The sequence below is a fragment of the Carlito syrichta genome, unplaced genomic scaffold (assembly GCF_000164805.1).
Source record: "Carlito syrichta isolate Samal-C Ts95f unplaced genomic scaffold, Tarsius_syrichta-2.0.1 Scaffold253518, whole genome shotgun sequence".
NCBI classification, from domain to species: Eukaryota; Metazoa; Chordata; class Mammalia; order Primates; family Tarsiidae; genus Carlito; species Carlito syrichta.
This window is the reverse complement of record NW_007197614.1, coordinates 434,914-449,910: the sequence shown is the minus strand read 5'-3', so window position 1 is coordinate 449,910 and position 14,997 is coordinate 434,914.

Here is a 14,997-nt window from a genome sequence, read left to right as displayed (position 1 = left end):
TACAGCTTACTTTTGCAATCCAGGATTTGGTCAAAGATCATGCCTTGCATTTAACTCACATGTCTCTCTTGTCCAGCGTAGCCTAGAACAGCTCCCTGACTTTGTTTTATTTATGTTTGGTGATGGACATTTGGAGCACCCAAGACAGCTGTTGGGTAGAATTCTCCATAATTGGAACTTGTCTGTTGTTTTTCTGTGGCCAGATGAGGAGTAGTTCTCTGTGCACACAAGACTCTTGGTCTCACTTTGGTCAGAACAATGACCACGTGAGTTCTGCATCAAAAAGCATCTCCTTTACCATCTGTGAGTCTAGTCAGCCCGCAAGGGAGGACTTCCTGAGAGTGAGACAGCTCAGGCGTGAGCAGAACAAATACCACACACTCATTGATTTAAAACGTATTGTCCCATGGTTCTGGAGGCTGGAAGTCCAAGGTCAAGTTGTTCTCAGGGTTAATCTCCTCCGAGTTCTCTCTCCTTGGTTTGTAGACCTGGTCTCCTCTCTGTGACCTCACATGGCCATCTCTCAGTTCGTGTCTGTGTCCTCATCTCCTCTTCTTATAAGGACAGCAATCATCCTGGATTAGGGCCCACTTTAATGACCTCATTTTTACCTTAATTACCTCTTTAAAGACTCTGTGTTGGCCAGGCACGGTGGCTCATGCCTGTAATCCCAGCACTCTGGGAGGCTGAGGCAAGAGGATTGCTTGAGCCCAGGAGTTTGAAGCCAGCCTGGGCAACATAGTGAGATCTCATTTCTACAAAAAAAAAAAAAAAAAAAAAAAAATATATATATATATATATATATATATATTCCCTGTCTCCAAATATAGCCACATTCTGAGGTCTTGGGGATCCAGATGTGAATTGGGAGGCAGGGGCACAATTAAGCCATAACAACCAGCTACTTCTACCCAAATGTTTCAACATCAATTGACAACCCTTCAGTACAGTAGTGGTTGCAAAACAGTTGTGTTACAATCCTACTGTCCCTCGGACATCTACTAGTTGACTTTTTCTATGAGTGACTGTCCATCCAGCACCTTCCCGTAAACTTTTTTGAGTACCACTGTGGACATAGGTATATATTTTTCCACGGCAGTGTCTTATTATCCATCACCATCATCATTCTTCTGATACTCACACTGTCCCACGTGTGACCAGTGGGACTCCCTCAGAGGGCCCTTGCATTCTTTCGGCTCACCCTCGCTTGCCACCTGACCCAGCAGGAAGACCTGGGCCCCCATTTCCCTGCCCCAGCCCCGGAATCAGCCATCTCTCCAAGGAGACCTGGCCCACGTGAGTGGGGAACCGTATTCCAAAATCAAGATCTGGGCACTGGGGTTTTGGTTTGTTCTGTTTTGTTTCTCAGGCCTTTCAGGGTCACACGTTTTGACAAAATCAATGAAAAGAATGCAGATTTTCAGAGTTCTTTTAACGAGGTTTTATAAAAAGGCTGTTACAAAAGAATTACTATGTCCTTGAGGCTGTATTTTGTAGTACATATAGAAATACATGAAAGGTCAAAGAAAAATGGAGTTTCTACACGGAGAAGAGCTGGTGATGGGGCCTCCCGGGAACACTTGCTGAGACTCAATGTATTCCAAATTTTACAAATTTTCTAAAAGAATCACTGTGCCGTGATTTCTGCACATTTGGAAATGATTGTAAACGTGCAATCTGTAAGTGAAAACTGTAAGCCCATGGAATGGAGTAGGGAGAAGTTTCTGCAAGTTTATATGACAAGACAAGAAAGGGGATTTATGAATAGTGGTGTAGGAAAGCACAGCACAACACTTTGGGGGAAAACAGCCTCACTGCTTTTTGAAGTGCTGAGTCTTGAGTCACGGGTGATGGCCCCAGAGTAAGATGCTGCCATCTATCAAAATGGCAAAGTTGTCCTCAGGTGTTCTTCCCCAGTACCCCCAAAGGCAGAGTTGTGCTCCATTCCCCTGGTTCCCCTGGACTTGACAGCAGCGTCACAGTCAGGCTGGGTCGATGTCAGTGCTACTCACTGGATTATGAGTGCTTTGAGGTCCATGTCTTGTGCATCTACTGTATGCCAGGCCAGGGGAACAATGAGGAGCAACTCTAGAACAGATGAACACAACCCACATCGTTTCCATGTGGGAAGCAGACAATGCCCAGATGACACTGAATGAAAGGTCCCACTGCCGAGTGTGCAAGTGCCAAGTGCCATCCAGAGGCTTCCTAGGAGCAGGGAGCTGATGGTTACCGAGTTTAGGGGTGGGAGCAGGAAGAAGTCACAATGACACCAAGATCTCAAAGATGAAAGGGTCTGGGGAGAGGGGACAGAGCATGTCCCAGGAGGTTGTGTGAAGGACTTGGTAATATTGGTGGTGGGTCAGGGAGAAGAAGGTTTCAGATGAATCCTAGGCTTTGGGGTGAAGCGCTCCCTGGAGAAGGCTCCTTGGGAGTAGCCACAGTGGCTGCGAAAGGAGTCACTCCTTCTCGCTGCTGTCAGTGTGTCCTGCGTGAGGCCTGGTGCTTGGAATGGTTCTGGAAGCTGGGAATGCAACAGTGAGCAAGCTCAATGAGTTTACCCCTCTTCTGTGGGGAGCACAGACAATAAACCAACAAAGAGTAAACCGTCATCTCAGGTAGTGCTTGCTCTTCTGAGGGAGAGTACAGACCCTGAGCTTGGATTTGCATGTGTTGAGGCCGAGATGCTTTGAGACATTTATGGGCAATACCATGAGGCACAACACCACTTCCTTCCTACTATCTTTACCCCGGTCCCACACGGTGCCAGTTCGTGGCAGTGGTCCATCAGTTTATATTTGCTTAATTAAATTACATTCAGGAAATAGGGGCATTGTTTTGAGTTAATAAAGGTCAAGGATAAAATCTTTCTGGAATTGGGAGCCGTCTCTGAGGAGGGGACACTGGATGTGTCCTGCAGCACTTGGATGTTTTGTTCATTTGGGTTTAGGCCAATTAGGATGACCTCACTTAAAGAGAGACGTTCTCTTTGAGATTCAGCCTAATTACTGCAACTGGTGAGAGATGACCCCAAACTCCGTTGCAGAACCACAAAGGTAATTTGTTTTACTTTGTTGATTGTGTATACTTCCCCTGAAAGACATTTCAGATAAGGATGGAGGATATAGGGTAGGAATTGAGTCCTCTGCTTACCCAGCAAAGCGTTATTCTAACCCATACACGTATTGGGTGCTGAGTAAGTTTTCAGCACTCATTAACAATCACATGTGCACATATATATGGGGCTGCCCAAAATGCACACGCATTTAGGAAACATTATCTATGAATTACTTTTAGTTCACCATCATCAGAAGTGTCTGGACACTGATGGCAACAGCTTTGATCCTCCTTCCTTCCGTTGATCTCTTGTAAATACAGAAGTCAAACGAGATTTGTACCAGTGTATATTGAGTATTGCAATTTTAATACCTTTTCTCTGTCTTAAAATGTGCATACATTTTTTGCACTCCCCCCCTTCTATGGTATATATACATGGTAAGCCCAATTATTATCTCTATTTCCAGATGGGAAACTGGGGCACATATAGGTAAAGTAGGCTTCCCAGGATTATGTACTGCTCTAGTCCTAAAGTGTGTTTTTGCCCACCCCCAAATGTATATGTTGGAGCCTAATTCCCAATGCGATGGTATTGGGAGGCAGGGCCTGTGGGAGGTGATTAGGTCTTGAAGGCAGAGTCTTTGTGAATGGCATTAGTGCCCTTATGAAAGAGACTCAAAGGAGCTCCGAGCCAGCCCCTCCTGCCATGTGAGGATGCAGTGAGAAGACACCACCTGTGAAGCAGAGAGTGGGCCCTCTCCAGATACCGAATCTTCAGTGCCTTGATCTTGACTTCCCAGCCTCTAGAGCTCTGAGACATCAACTTCTGCTTTTGATGAGCCACTCTGTCTAAGGTATTTTGCTGTATCAGTCCAAACAGGCTAAGACACTCACCTAGTAAGCGGCACACTTGAATTTAAACCCAGGCTCAAATTGTGGCCGCATGCCTGCGCTCTGACCATGACAATTTTTTGTTTCTTTAAACACCTACTTGCCCCCCAAAAAACCAAGACAGCAACCACAAAACTAATCTCTAGGCCGGGGTCGGTGGCTCAGCCTGTAATCCCAGCACTTTGGGAGGCTGAGGCGAGTGGATTGCCTGAGCTGGTTCAAGACCAGCCCAGGCAACTTGGCAAGATCTCATCTCACAATAAATAATTAAAAAAATTAGCTGGACGTGGTAGCACACGCCTGTAGTTCTGGTTACTTGGAAGGCTGAGGTAGAAGGATCACCTGAGTCCAGCAGTTTGATGTTGGGGTGGCCATCTGTGAGTGTGTCACTGCACTCCAGCCTGGGTGACAGAGTGAGACTCCAACTCAAAAAACAAAAAAACACCTAGTTGCCAACAGCTATGTTGGAAACAAATGTCCCTAGGTACACTCTTTACACTTGCCCACTGAAAAGCACATAGATTCACTCGCAAGATCATCCGTCATCACTTCCCTTGACTGTACACCTCACTGCATGGTGGAGGTCAAGGTCATTCATAATCTTGGACATGTGATTATTGCCTTCCTCCTCCAGGTCAGTTAGAAATGTGAGAAATAAAACATGCCTTAACAAAATCTGGGGGATTTTTCTTTGCATATTTTTCCATCTTGAGTTGCAACTTCAGATATGGAAGCTTCTACAAGCTTTTCACATTGTCTCGATAGGTGACATCTTTGGTTTCCCCTGATCTGGTGTCTAACTAACCCTCCAAAGAATCCAATAATCGCTCTGGTACCTTTGATAACCCACATAATGTAGACTTCAAATAGTGTTAAAATAAAGTTCAAGGCTCTTAGCAGCATCTCAAGGTTAGCAGGAAACTCACACACTGTATTTTCTAAGCAAGCCCTTAAAAACTTGAAGCATTAAATAATTTCCTCCAGGACATATCAGAAAGTCAACATCCTATCTCTTCACATTGCCTGGCCTGGAATGCACACTCAAGGCTTATCTGACCGATGTTGATTGACAAATGTTTCCAAGCAGCCTGTATCTGCCTTAGCTACAGGAGACGCAACGATAAATAAAACCAGCAAGACCAAGCACCTGTGGAGATTGTGCTTTTGGAAGAGATGCTGACCAGACATAAATGAAGAGAAGACAGACAGGTACACATGGGAATGAGTGCTCTGAAGCAGAGTAAGGAACAGAAAGGGTGAGGGGACACCGTGTGAGTGGTGGGCATGTGGGGTCTTCCGAGAACAGATCTGATTAACTAAAATGTAGGAAAATAACTCAAAACACAAGGATGAACACCTGCACATCTCTAGGGACAGATGGGGCTACTCAACGGGCAGTCAAGGCCCTACTCTAAATTAATTCTCACTGTTGAACATACTTATCATGTGTTTTGTGGATGCTTCTAGATTCCTTGAGATCGTGCTTTTTCTGAGACCTGCTTTTTGTAGTAGTTCTTGTTAACAGTCTTCAAGAATAACCATTACAGATTTAGAAAAGGGTCAGAGTGCATGACTAACATATGACAAAGGGAATGTGAGGGCTTCTTGAAAACATGCAAGTACTTAAGGAGGAGATAGCAAAGTAAAAATGTTTTCAATGTATTCTTTGAAAGCGCCTCTGCCATTACTGTGGCAATCATGGGCTTGCTTAAATATTTCCTTATATCAGATCCTGCAGATTCTCACCAGACCTTAAGAGATCATCTTAGGGAGAAAGGTAACTCCCACACCACCTCAGACCATTCACTATCGGAAGTGGGGGTATAAAAACGACCCAGAAGTTTGATCAATGAATGGGCCATGGAGCCCTGCCAGACTGATGAGGGAGTTTGGAGTCCTTTCCCACCACTTGGGGTTGGCTTGATGGGAGGAACCAGACCTCTGGCAAACTGTGCTGAGTCCTGCTGTTGGAGGCAAGGCATCAGGAGAGATGCAGAATGGTCTGGCTCCAAGTAGCATTGCACATGCTGTTTTCAACTACTATTTCCACATTAAATAATTAACTGTGGGTCTGGCTCGGTCACTCAGTCTGTAGCCCCTGCACTTTGGGAGACTGAGATGAATGGATTGCCTGAGCCCGCGGGTTCAAGACCAGCCCCAGCAACTTGGCTCTATAATAAATAAAAAAACTAGCTGGGCATGGTAGTGCATACCTGTAGTTCTGGCTACTTGGAAGGCTGAGGTGGAAGGATCGCTGGAGCACAGCGGGTCAATGCTCGCGTGGCCACTGTACTGCAGCCTGGGCAATGGAGTGAGGCTCCAACTCAAATAATAATAATAATAATAAATTGTGTCCTTTAGTCATATTCTTCACAAAATGTTGTATAAAGAATTTGACTAATCTTTGTCACTAGTTCCTGAGGAACTTTCAATCCTTGGAATTTTCCCTGCAATTGGCATGTCTTTATTAGTCATGAACCTCTTGGGCCACAGCTGAGTCTATGATAATAAGACAAGATGACCCAAGATGGGGCTTCAGAAAGACAGACCTTGTGATAAGAGAGTTGGGGCTTTGAGTCAGGTGACACCAGCCTGACCGCCAGGGAGGGGAAAGGGACTGGAGATTGAATTCAGTCACCTGGCCAGGCATTTGATCAACCATGCCCACATAACGAAACCCCTATAGAAACTCCCGATACTGAGGGTTGCTGAGAACATCAATGTGCCTGGAGAGTGGCCCACCCTGATTCCACAAGGAGAGGACATGGAAGGTTTGTGTTTGCCTCTTCACAGACCTTGCCCTCTGTGTCTCTTCACTGGGCAGTTCCTGAGTCGTATCCTTTATAATAAGGCTGTAATCGTACCTATAGCACTTTTTGAGTTCTTTGAGTCATTCTAGTGAATTATGAAGCCTGAGGGGTCATGGGAACTGCTGAATCTGTAGCTAGATGGCCAGAAGTGCAAGCTGCTGGAGCTCCCGAAGTGCATGTGGTCCTGACGTGAGGTCAGTCTCATGGGGCCTGAGCCCCCGACCTGAGGGATCTGCACTCACTTCACCAGCTGGGGTCAGGCCCGCTGTGTGGAAAGGGGATCCAGGTGATTCAGATGTGCACGTGTCTCCCTGTCAATGAGCGTGGGCTCCAGTGTCCTGGCTGTGATTTAGTCAGTGCACCAGCTTAATCCCCATGACTGGACAGGCTCCAGAATCCGTGATGGAGAAATAATATGGAACGGGGTGCACAAATTAGAGCAGCGACTTCCAAATCAGAACCGATTCATCTTGTCATCACGAAGGCCACAATGAAAAAGGGCACTTACAGAAAGCTGACGACCTTCCAGGATAAAAATGGGACACATTTAGTGAGTCACACTAGCTGACCAAGGAAGGGAAAACAATCTGAGTTGAGAGGATGGGGCCCCCCAACAGTTGGCTTTCAGAAATTTGCTGAGATGAGTGCATACCACCCGACCGTCAGCACTTCTGCCCTGGCCCCAGAGCGTGGGAAACACTGTGAGGAGGGGCTGCTGGCCAGTCACACAGGCATCTCTCTCTGGTCCCTGTTGACTGTCCCGTGAGAACACAGAGCGCTGCACCACACTCCCACATCTCCAGAGCAGAGTGTGTGGGGGTGTGTTTGGGTGTGTGTGTGTGAGAGAGAGAGAGAGAGCGTGAGAGAGAAAGGAGACAGAGATAAAGAGAGAGAAGCCTGACTTGGTGGCTCAGCCTGTAATCCCATACTTTGGGAGGCTGAGGTGAGTGGATTGCCTGAGCCCACGGTTCAAGACCCGCCTGGGCAACTTGGCAAGATCTCATCTCTACAATAAATCAAAATAATTAGCTGGGCGTGGTAGCACGTGCCTGCAGTTCCAACTACTTGGAAGGCTGAGGTGAAAGGATCGCCGGAGCCCAGCAGGCTGAGGCTGCGGTAGCCGGGAGCGGCCACTGCACTCCATTCTGGGCAACAGAGTGAGACTCCAACTCAAAAAAAAGAGTTAGAAAGAAAGAGTACATGAGTGTGAGTGAAAGTGTGTGTGTGTGTGTGTGTGTGTGTGTGTGTGTGTGTGTGTGTCCATGACTGTGTGTGTGTTTATGTGAGTGAGTGTGATTCTGTGTGCATGCATGTGTGGGAGAATGTGTGAATATGTTACATGACTATGGGAAGATGTGTCTATGTGTGTGCATGTGTGAAGTTCTGCATTTGTGAGAGTGAGCATGTGTGTGTTGTGTGTGTACTGTGTGAATGTGTGCATATGTATGCGTGAGTGTGTATATTGTCTGAGTGTGTATACATGTGAATGTGTATGAGTTTATATGTGTGAATATGTGTGAGCTGATGTGTGAATGCTTAAATGCGTGCATTTATGACCGTGTATACACATGAATGAGTGTGCGAGTATGTGCTTGTGTGAGTGTATGTATTGAGTGGGCAGGTATGTGTGTATACGTGTGTGTGTGGGTGTGTGTACAAGTGTGAGTGTGCACACGCTCACACCAGGACAGTCCCTCCTCCCTCGGGTGCCACAGGCCCTACCATTCCCCCCAGCCTGTGCAGGGGCTGTCTGAACATCAACACCGAAAGACCCCGGGTGGGACATGATCCTGCGGGCTGACGGTAGAGAAACGCCCCGCCTCCAGAACGAGCTCACTCCTGCTTTTTCATGTTGCCCTCATTGACATCCTGTCGTTGGGACCTGGGAGGCAGCTGTCCCTCCCCACTGGAGGTGAAGGGAGCGTCCCTCGGAGAACTTCCTGCGCGTGTGTCAAGACAGTCTTCCAAGCGTTCTCTGCTCCCTTTGCTTCCCAGGCTGCTGCCAACCCCGGGCCTGGTGCGTGACAAGCCCCAGCAATTCATCACAAGTTCTGCGGCCTCCGGAGCAATCCATCAGCGACAGAGGAAGCCAACAGAGCGGTGACAATTTGCTCTTCACCCACAGTGTCTGTTTTTGCAACTTCCCAGCATCCGGTCCCCAAGTCAATGCCCACTTTCATTCATTCATGCTGTTCGAAAGGGGTTTATTGGTCTCGAGCACATAAACACGACTACTTGTCTGCACATCCTACAATGTCCCCTTATTGCACTTTCTTTCTCAGAGTAGACAGTATAGCTGTGTTGCATGTGTGTATATGTGTATAACATACAACAGAGACTGTGCCCACACATATGATTTGTGTACAATAATATGCAACGTGTATATACACATAAACTTGCCCTGGGGGGGTTACTCCTATGCGTGTTGATCAATCCATGTGGCTTCCATCTCTTTCTCCCCCCACAACAGCCCCACACACATACATATCCTGCAACAATCAGAAGGAGGCAAAGCAAAGAAGTTTGAGCCTCCTGCTTTCTTGAGGAGCCCTGATCTGGCGAGAAAGCCAAGGATGTCTGTTGGGATTTTGTACAAGGACTTGTGGTTCATTCTTGAAAATCTGCAGAAACAGAGAGAAAGGACTGATTCCTCCTAGCCGGGGGAGTTAGGAAAGACCCACCCCGGCCTTGCTTGGAAGACTGAGAAGGATTAAGGGGCTGCCAGGAGTGGGGGCACTGAGACGAGAGAGATGGGACACAGCTCACCCTGCCCGGCTCCCCCGCTCTGACCCGGCTTCCATCCTTGAAATCGAAATAACCTTCCATGCCGGAGGCAATGGATGGAGAGGAAAAAATGGAATCATTAGTCTTGGTGTCATATTCTCCATCTCCCTAAGCCCCAGCAACAGGGGGATGAGGCGTCAGGGAGGGGCAGGGACAGGGCACTCGGGAGGGCTCTGTGGCCGTCTGGCTGCTGAGTGTGTCTCCCAGGCTCCGCTGAACCACCGCCCCCCAGCTTCTGGTATGGCCACCCAAGAGAAGTCCAGGGAGACACTCCCTTCTTTGGCAGGGAGGGGACTGTGGGGACATGAGGGGAGAGGGGAAACAAGTTCTCCAGTCTCCGGGCTCTCAGAGACTAGACCCAGAGCTAGACTTGTGGCAGGGAGAGAGGGATAGAGCCTTGTGGGGGAGCTGAGGGGCTTGCCTCAAGGTGGGGCCTTACCTTTGTCCCCGTCCCCTACCCCACATAGGCTCAGGGTGTTCCAGATCCTGCTCCAACCACAGATTCCAAGTGTCAGTGGCTGACAGTGCCTCAGACCCAGACTTGAGCCGGGTCACCCCAGTGCCTCAAGTGTCATGGCAATCTCATGCAGCAGGTCAGCAGACCATGGTACAGAGGGACAAGCTCAGGGAGGGCATATTCCCTGACCAGAGGCAAATGGCTCCTTCCCACAGCTGAGTTCTGAAGCACTCCCAATGAGCCAACACCAGCCTGGACCCCTCAGGGAAGCAGGGAGCATGCCCAGGCCCCAGCAAGGCCTTCTTCAGAAACTTTGGGGGCTGGGCATCCAGGGTGGCCTGTCCTTTTTCACCTGGGCTCTGACCCTCAGCCATGCTCCCTGACTGGCTTGCCTGCCTGGTTTTCAAGTTGGGTTTGTCAGATAAAAGCAAATCTGGTCTTAGCTGTGGAGAGACTTCCAGTCAGGACCAGCACGATAGGGAAAACAGAACATGCCGACCTCAGGACTCTGAGTGTCTCAAATTGAGCCGAAAGAGGGATTGTTTTATAGGGTAAAGGGGTGCAAGCAGAGATAAGCAGGAGCTCTAGGGAGGATGCCAGACCTGCAAGGGGAGGTGACCAGCAGGGCCTGCTGTGCTCAGCCAATTCCAAGGAGAAGCCGAGAAGGGGACATGTCCCGCCTTCTGTGGTTCTTGCTCAGGCTTGGGGGGGGGGGCACAAGCAGAGGCCCGAAGGAATGAGGGGTGCCTGAGTAAAACGTGACCACGACAAGGTGGGGTGAGGAACAGCGATGGCAGCCCTGGGCAAAAGTCACTTCCCTAGTGCACGCCGTGTTCCACACTCAAATATCATCCTTTCATTCAACAAATACCTAGAAGTGTCCACCCCACCGTAGGCCCAGCTGCCCACGGGTCAGTCACGGCCCAGCTGCCCACGGGTCAGTCACGGACCAGGAGACACAGCCCCTTCTCTGGGAACCTGATGTCTGTATGGTTCTTACTTCTGAAGGGCTCACGTGTATTTATTGTTTGCAAATAACAAACAATGGCTCTTAGAAACAGAGGGCCTCCTTGGGGAGGGGCCCCCAGGCAGGGAGGAGCTGTGCTCTGAGCCTGAGCACTGTGGGTCCAGGCCTTGCTCAGACAAAATGCTACACAGTCTGTCACTGAAGGGACAGCCCATAGGGGCAGGCAGTAGGTGAAGAGAGCCCTCAAACCAAGTGGATGTACTCGATAGAGACGGTGTGTGGAGGTGGCCAGGGAAGGACCCTTAGGGGAGGGGTCGTTCAAGCCAAAATCACAGAACAAAGAAGAGTCAGCCACGCAAAAAAATAAAAGATGGAGATAGGGTGTGTGGATCCCAGGCAGGGGGCATAGCCCTGGGCTGGAGATGTGTTCAAAGACAGGGTGGTGGGTTGAATAGTGCCCCCACACTCATATCCCTCTGAAACCTCAGAATGTGACCTTATTTGCAGATGTGATTGGTCAAGATGACATCATCTTGATCAGGTGTCCTTATAAGAAGAGGAGAGGGCACAGAGAGGAGAAGGCATGTGGTGGCAGAGGCAGAGACTGGAGACTGGCCGAAAGCTGTGGAACACCAGGAGCTGCCAGGAACTGGAAGAGGCAGGCAGGATCCTCCCCCCCGAGCCTTCGGAGGGAACATCACTCCTCAGACACCTTGGTTTTTGAACTTCTGATCTCTGGAGCTACAAGAGAATCCATTTCTATTTTTTAAGCCATGCAGTTTGTGATAATTGCTTCCAGCAACCCCAGGAAAGGGATTTGAATGGGAAAGGAAGAGCCATGACTGGGTTCTGTCGCTCAAGGGAAGAGAAACACAAAATAAAGCCCAGAGACCAAGGTTCCCATGGACTTGGATTTCCGTCTCAGGAACAAGGGAGAGTTACTGAAGAGTTCAAGTAGGGGCAATGTCATGGCGAGGTCATGGCTATGGTTGGGTAGAGCAGGCAGGGGTCCACACCCCACAGAGACCAGGAAACAGCCTCTGCTCACATGTGGACAGAGAGGTGTCTGTGCATGAACTCAGAGTCCATGGGGCAGGAAGACAAGGCAGACCCAAGAAATGTTGTGGAGGTTGTTGCTGGAGGTCCTCCAGACCACCCTCAGCTTCGCTGATTTTCTAGGACTCACAGAACTCAGAAGAGCCGTCATACCTGTGGCCATGGTTTATTACAGTGAAAAGATACAGACTAGACTCAGCAAAAGGACGAGTCCAGAAGAGACCGGGCACAGAGTTTCCCATCTCCTCTCCCTGTGGAGTCGTACTGATAATGCTTAATTCTTCCAGCAATGGTGTGTGGCACCCTACATGGAATATCATCAACTAAGGAAGCTCCCCCAAGTTGTGGTGTTGGGGCTTTTATTAGGGGTCAGTCTGTAAGCATGGAGCACCCACATGACTGAACTTCATGACACAGTGTTCAGGCCCTCCAGAGATCAAACTGATACCACATGGCCCAAGGCCCCAACCATCGATTGCACGATTTGCAAAGACTGTCTGTGTGGCCTGAGGCCCCAGGTAAACAAAGATCCTCTCACCAGCCAGGAAATTCCAAGGGCTCAGAGGTTAACTGTTGGGGGTCAGACCTTCCCTTGCAATGTGCGGGGTTTGGACAACACAGGCCTGCTGAGTTGGTCCTTTACTGCACAGAAGCAGGAAGGATTGGATGTTGGGGAGTAGGAAGAGGGACAATGACACACGAGTAGCTTTTGACTGGAGCATCTGGGGAAGCCTGGTTCATTATCTGAGATCAAAGAGAATGGGGGCCCTTCAGCTTGGAAGGTTTGGTTCTGCAGCTGGTGAGTTTGAGAAGTTGGGGGACGTTCGTGGTAGACAGCTGGATGGACTATCTGGACGCCAAGGCTAGGGCTGCCAGTCGGGAACTATCAGCCTACAGATGTTTCAGCTGTGGTGGTGGACAAAGTGCCCAAAGGCGAGGATGTGCTTAGGGCAAAGAGGCCCCAGGCCCCAGCCTTGAACACCCCGTACATTTAGGATCAGAGTAAAAGAGAAGCCAGCAACAGAGACAGAAAATGTAGCCAGGGAGGCAGGAGGTCGGTGTGGGGGAACACAGTGAATAATGTTACTACTGCTGTGCCGTGGGGTGAGGTGAGGACAAAAGTGGGACTGTTGTCTTGGGTTATGAGGAATCGCACTTTCACTTGACCAGAGCGACCCCGGGGGAAGTGATGTGGAAACGGAAGGTGCCAGAAGGAGTGAGAGGTGGGGAGGCAGAGACAGTGTGCAAGGAACACCCTGCCTGGCTGTGACTAGATGCAGAGAGAAGAGAGAGACCTGGAAAGGGGCTGGAGGTCAAGGGGAGATGGTGGCCCCGTAGCGCAATGGGGTGATGGCGTGACTGGTACACCTCAGAAAGAAAGAGGAAGATGCAGAAGACGGGAGGTAGCAGGAGGGAAAGGTCCCAAGGACATGGGGTCAGGAGCTGGAGACGTCAGGTCTGGCAAATAAAAATCCAGGAAGTTCAGTTAAATTTGCATTTAGAGACACAGCACAATCCTTTTTGGAATAAGTATGTCCCATGCAATACTTGGGAGATATGTTTATGCCAAGGGGTACTCACACCTTTCTAAAACTCAGATATCACTGGGTCTTCTGCTTGTCCAGCAGCCTCATCACAGTCGGAGTTTGCCTGTGTACCTCCTCCATCAGACGTTTATTTATTCACTCAACACTTATTCATTGTGTACTTACTACGTGCCAGGCAGTGATTTGGGAACACAATAAATAAGACCAACAAAGCCCCTGTCCCCATGGAGTTTACTTTTTAATATGGGAGATAGTAACAGATAATATGAGGTCTGACAATTAGGTTTGTGAACCATCCTAGAAAAAGTGCTCCACACCTCCTTGCCGAATATCACTACGGGTCACCTTCAAGGTCCTCCCCTTGGGAAGCTACACACTGACATCAGCACCTCGTCCGCCCATCCAAGCAATTCTGGAACTCTTTTTCTGGAATGACCCTCAGAGCTGCCATTGTATTTTCCTTGACGTCCTGAATGTCATCAAATGTCTTCCTTTCAATATTTCCTTTATCTTTGGGCAAAGAAAAAAGTCATTGGGGGCCAGATCACATGAGTGGGGAGGGTGGTCCAATACAGTTATTTGTACTGTGCTGCCAGTGTAGACACACATGGCGAGTTTGAGAACTTAGTTGTCAGACCTCAACAAATAATGACAGCTCTGATGGCCGTTCCAGAAAGAGAGTTCCAAAATTGCTTTGACAGGCGGACCAGGCATTGACAACAGTGCCTAGCTTCCCAAGGGGAGTACTTTGAAGGTGACCATAGTGCTATTCAGCAATGAGGTATGTGGCACTTTTTCTAGGATGAGTTTGCTAACTTAATTGTCTGACCTTGTAAACATAAACACTTTCAGAAAATTAAAGCTGATTAAAGAAGGAAACAGAGCTGAGGTTGCGGGGAGAAGCCTGGAGATGGTGTGGATTCGTAGACTCAGCGTCTGAAAGTTGCCAGTCAATTGTTTCCAGTGTCTCCTAAAGGCACTCTTGCTGGCTTTTATTGTTTTTATTTTTGAGTCGAAGTCTCTGTCACCCAGGCTGGAGTGCAGTGGCACGCTCACAACCACCACAGTCTCGACCCGCTGGGCTCAGGCAATCCTTCCACCTTAGCCTTCCAAGTAGCTGGAACTACAGACACACATTACCATGCCTGGCTCATTTTTTAATTTATTGTAGAGATGGGATCTCACCAAGTTGCCCAAGCTGGTCTCAAACCATGGTCTTAGGCAATCCTCTTGCCTCTGCCTCCCAACCTCACTGGCTTTTACATTATCAAGAGGGCATACGGCAAGTCATGGGCTTAAAGGTGTCATCTGGCACCTGTCTCACAAAGGCACACGACCACCTAGTGTTCTCAGCACACATGTCATGGGTTGCAATAGACCCCAGGACCTGGCTCTGATAATCTCACAGAGCCACATGGACCTCCTACC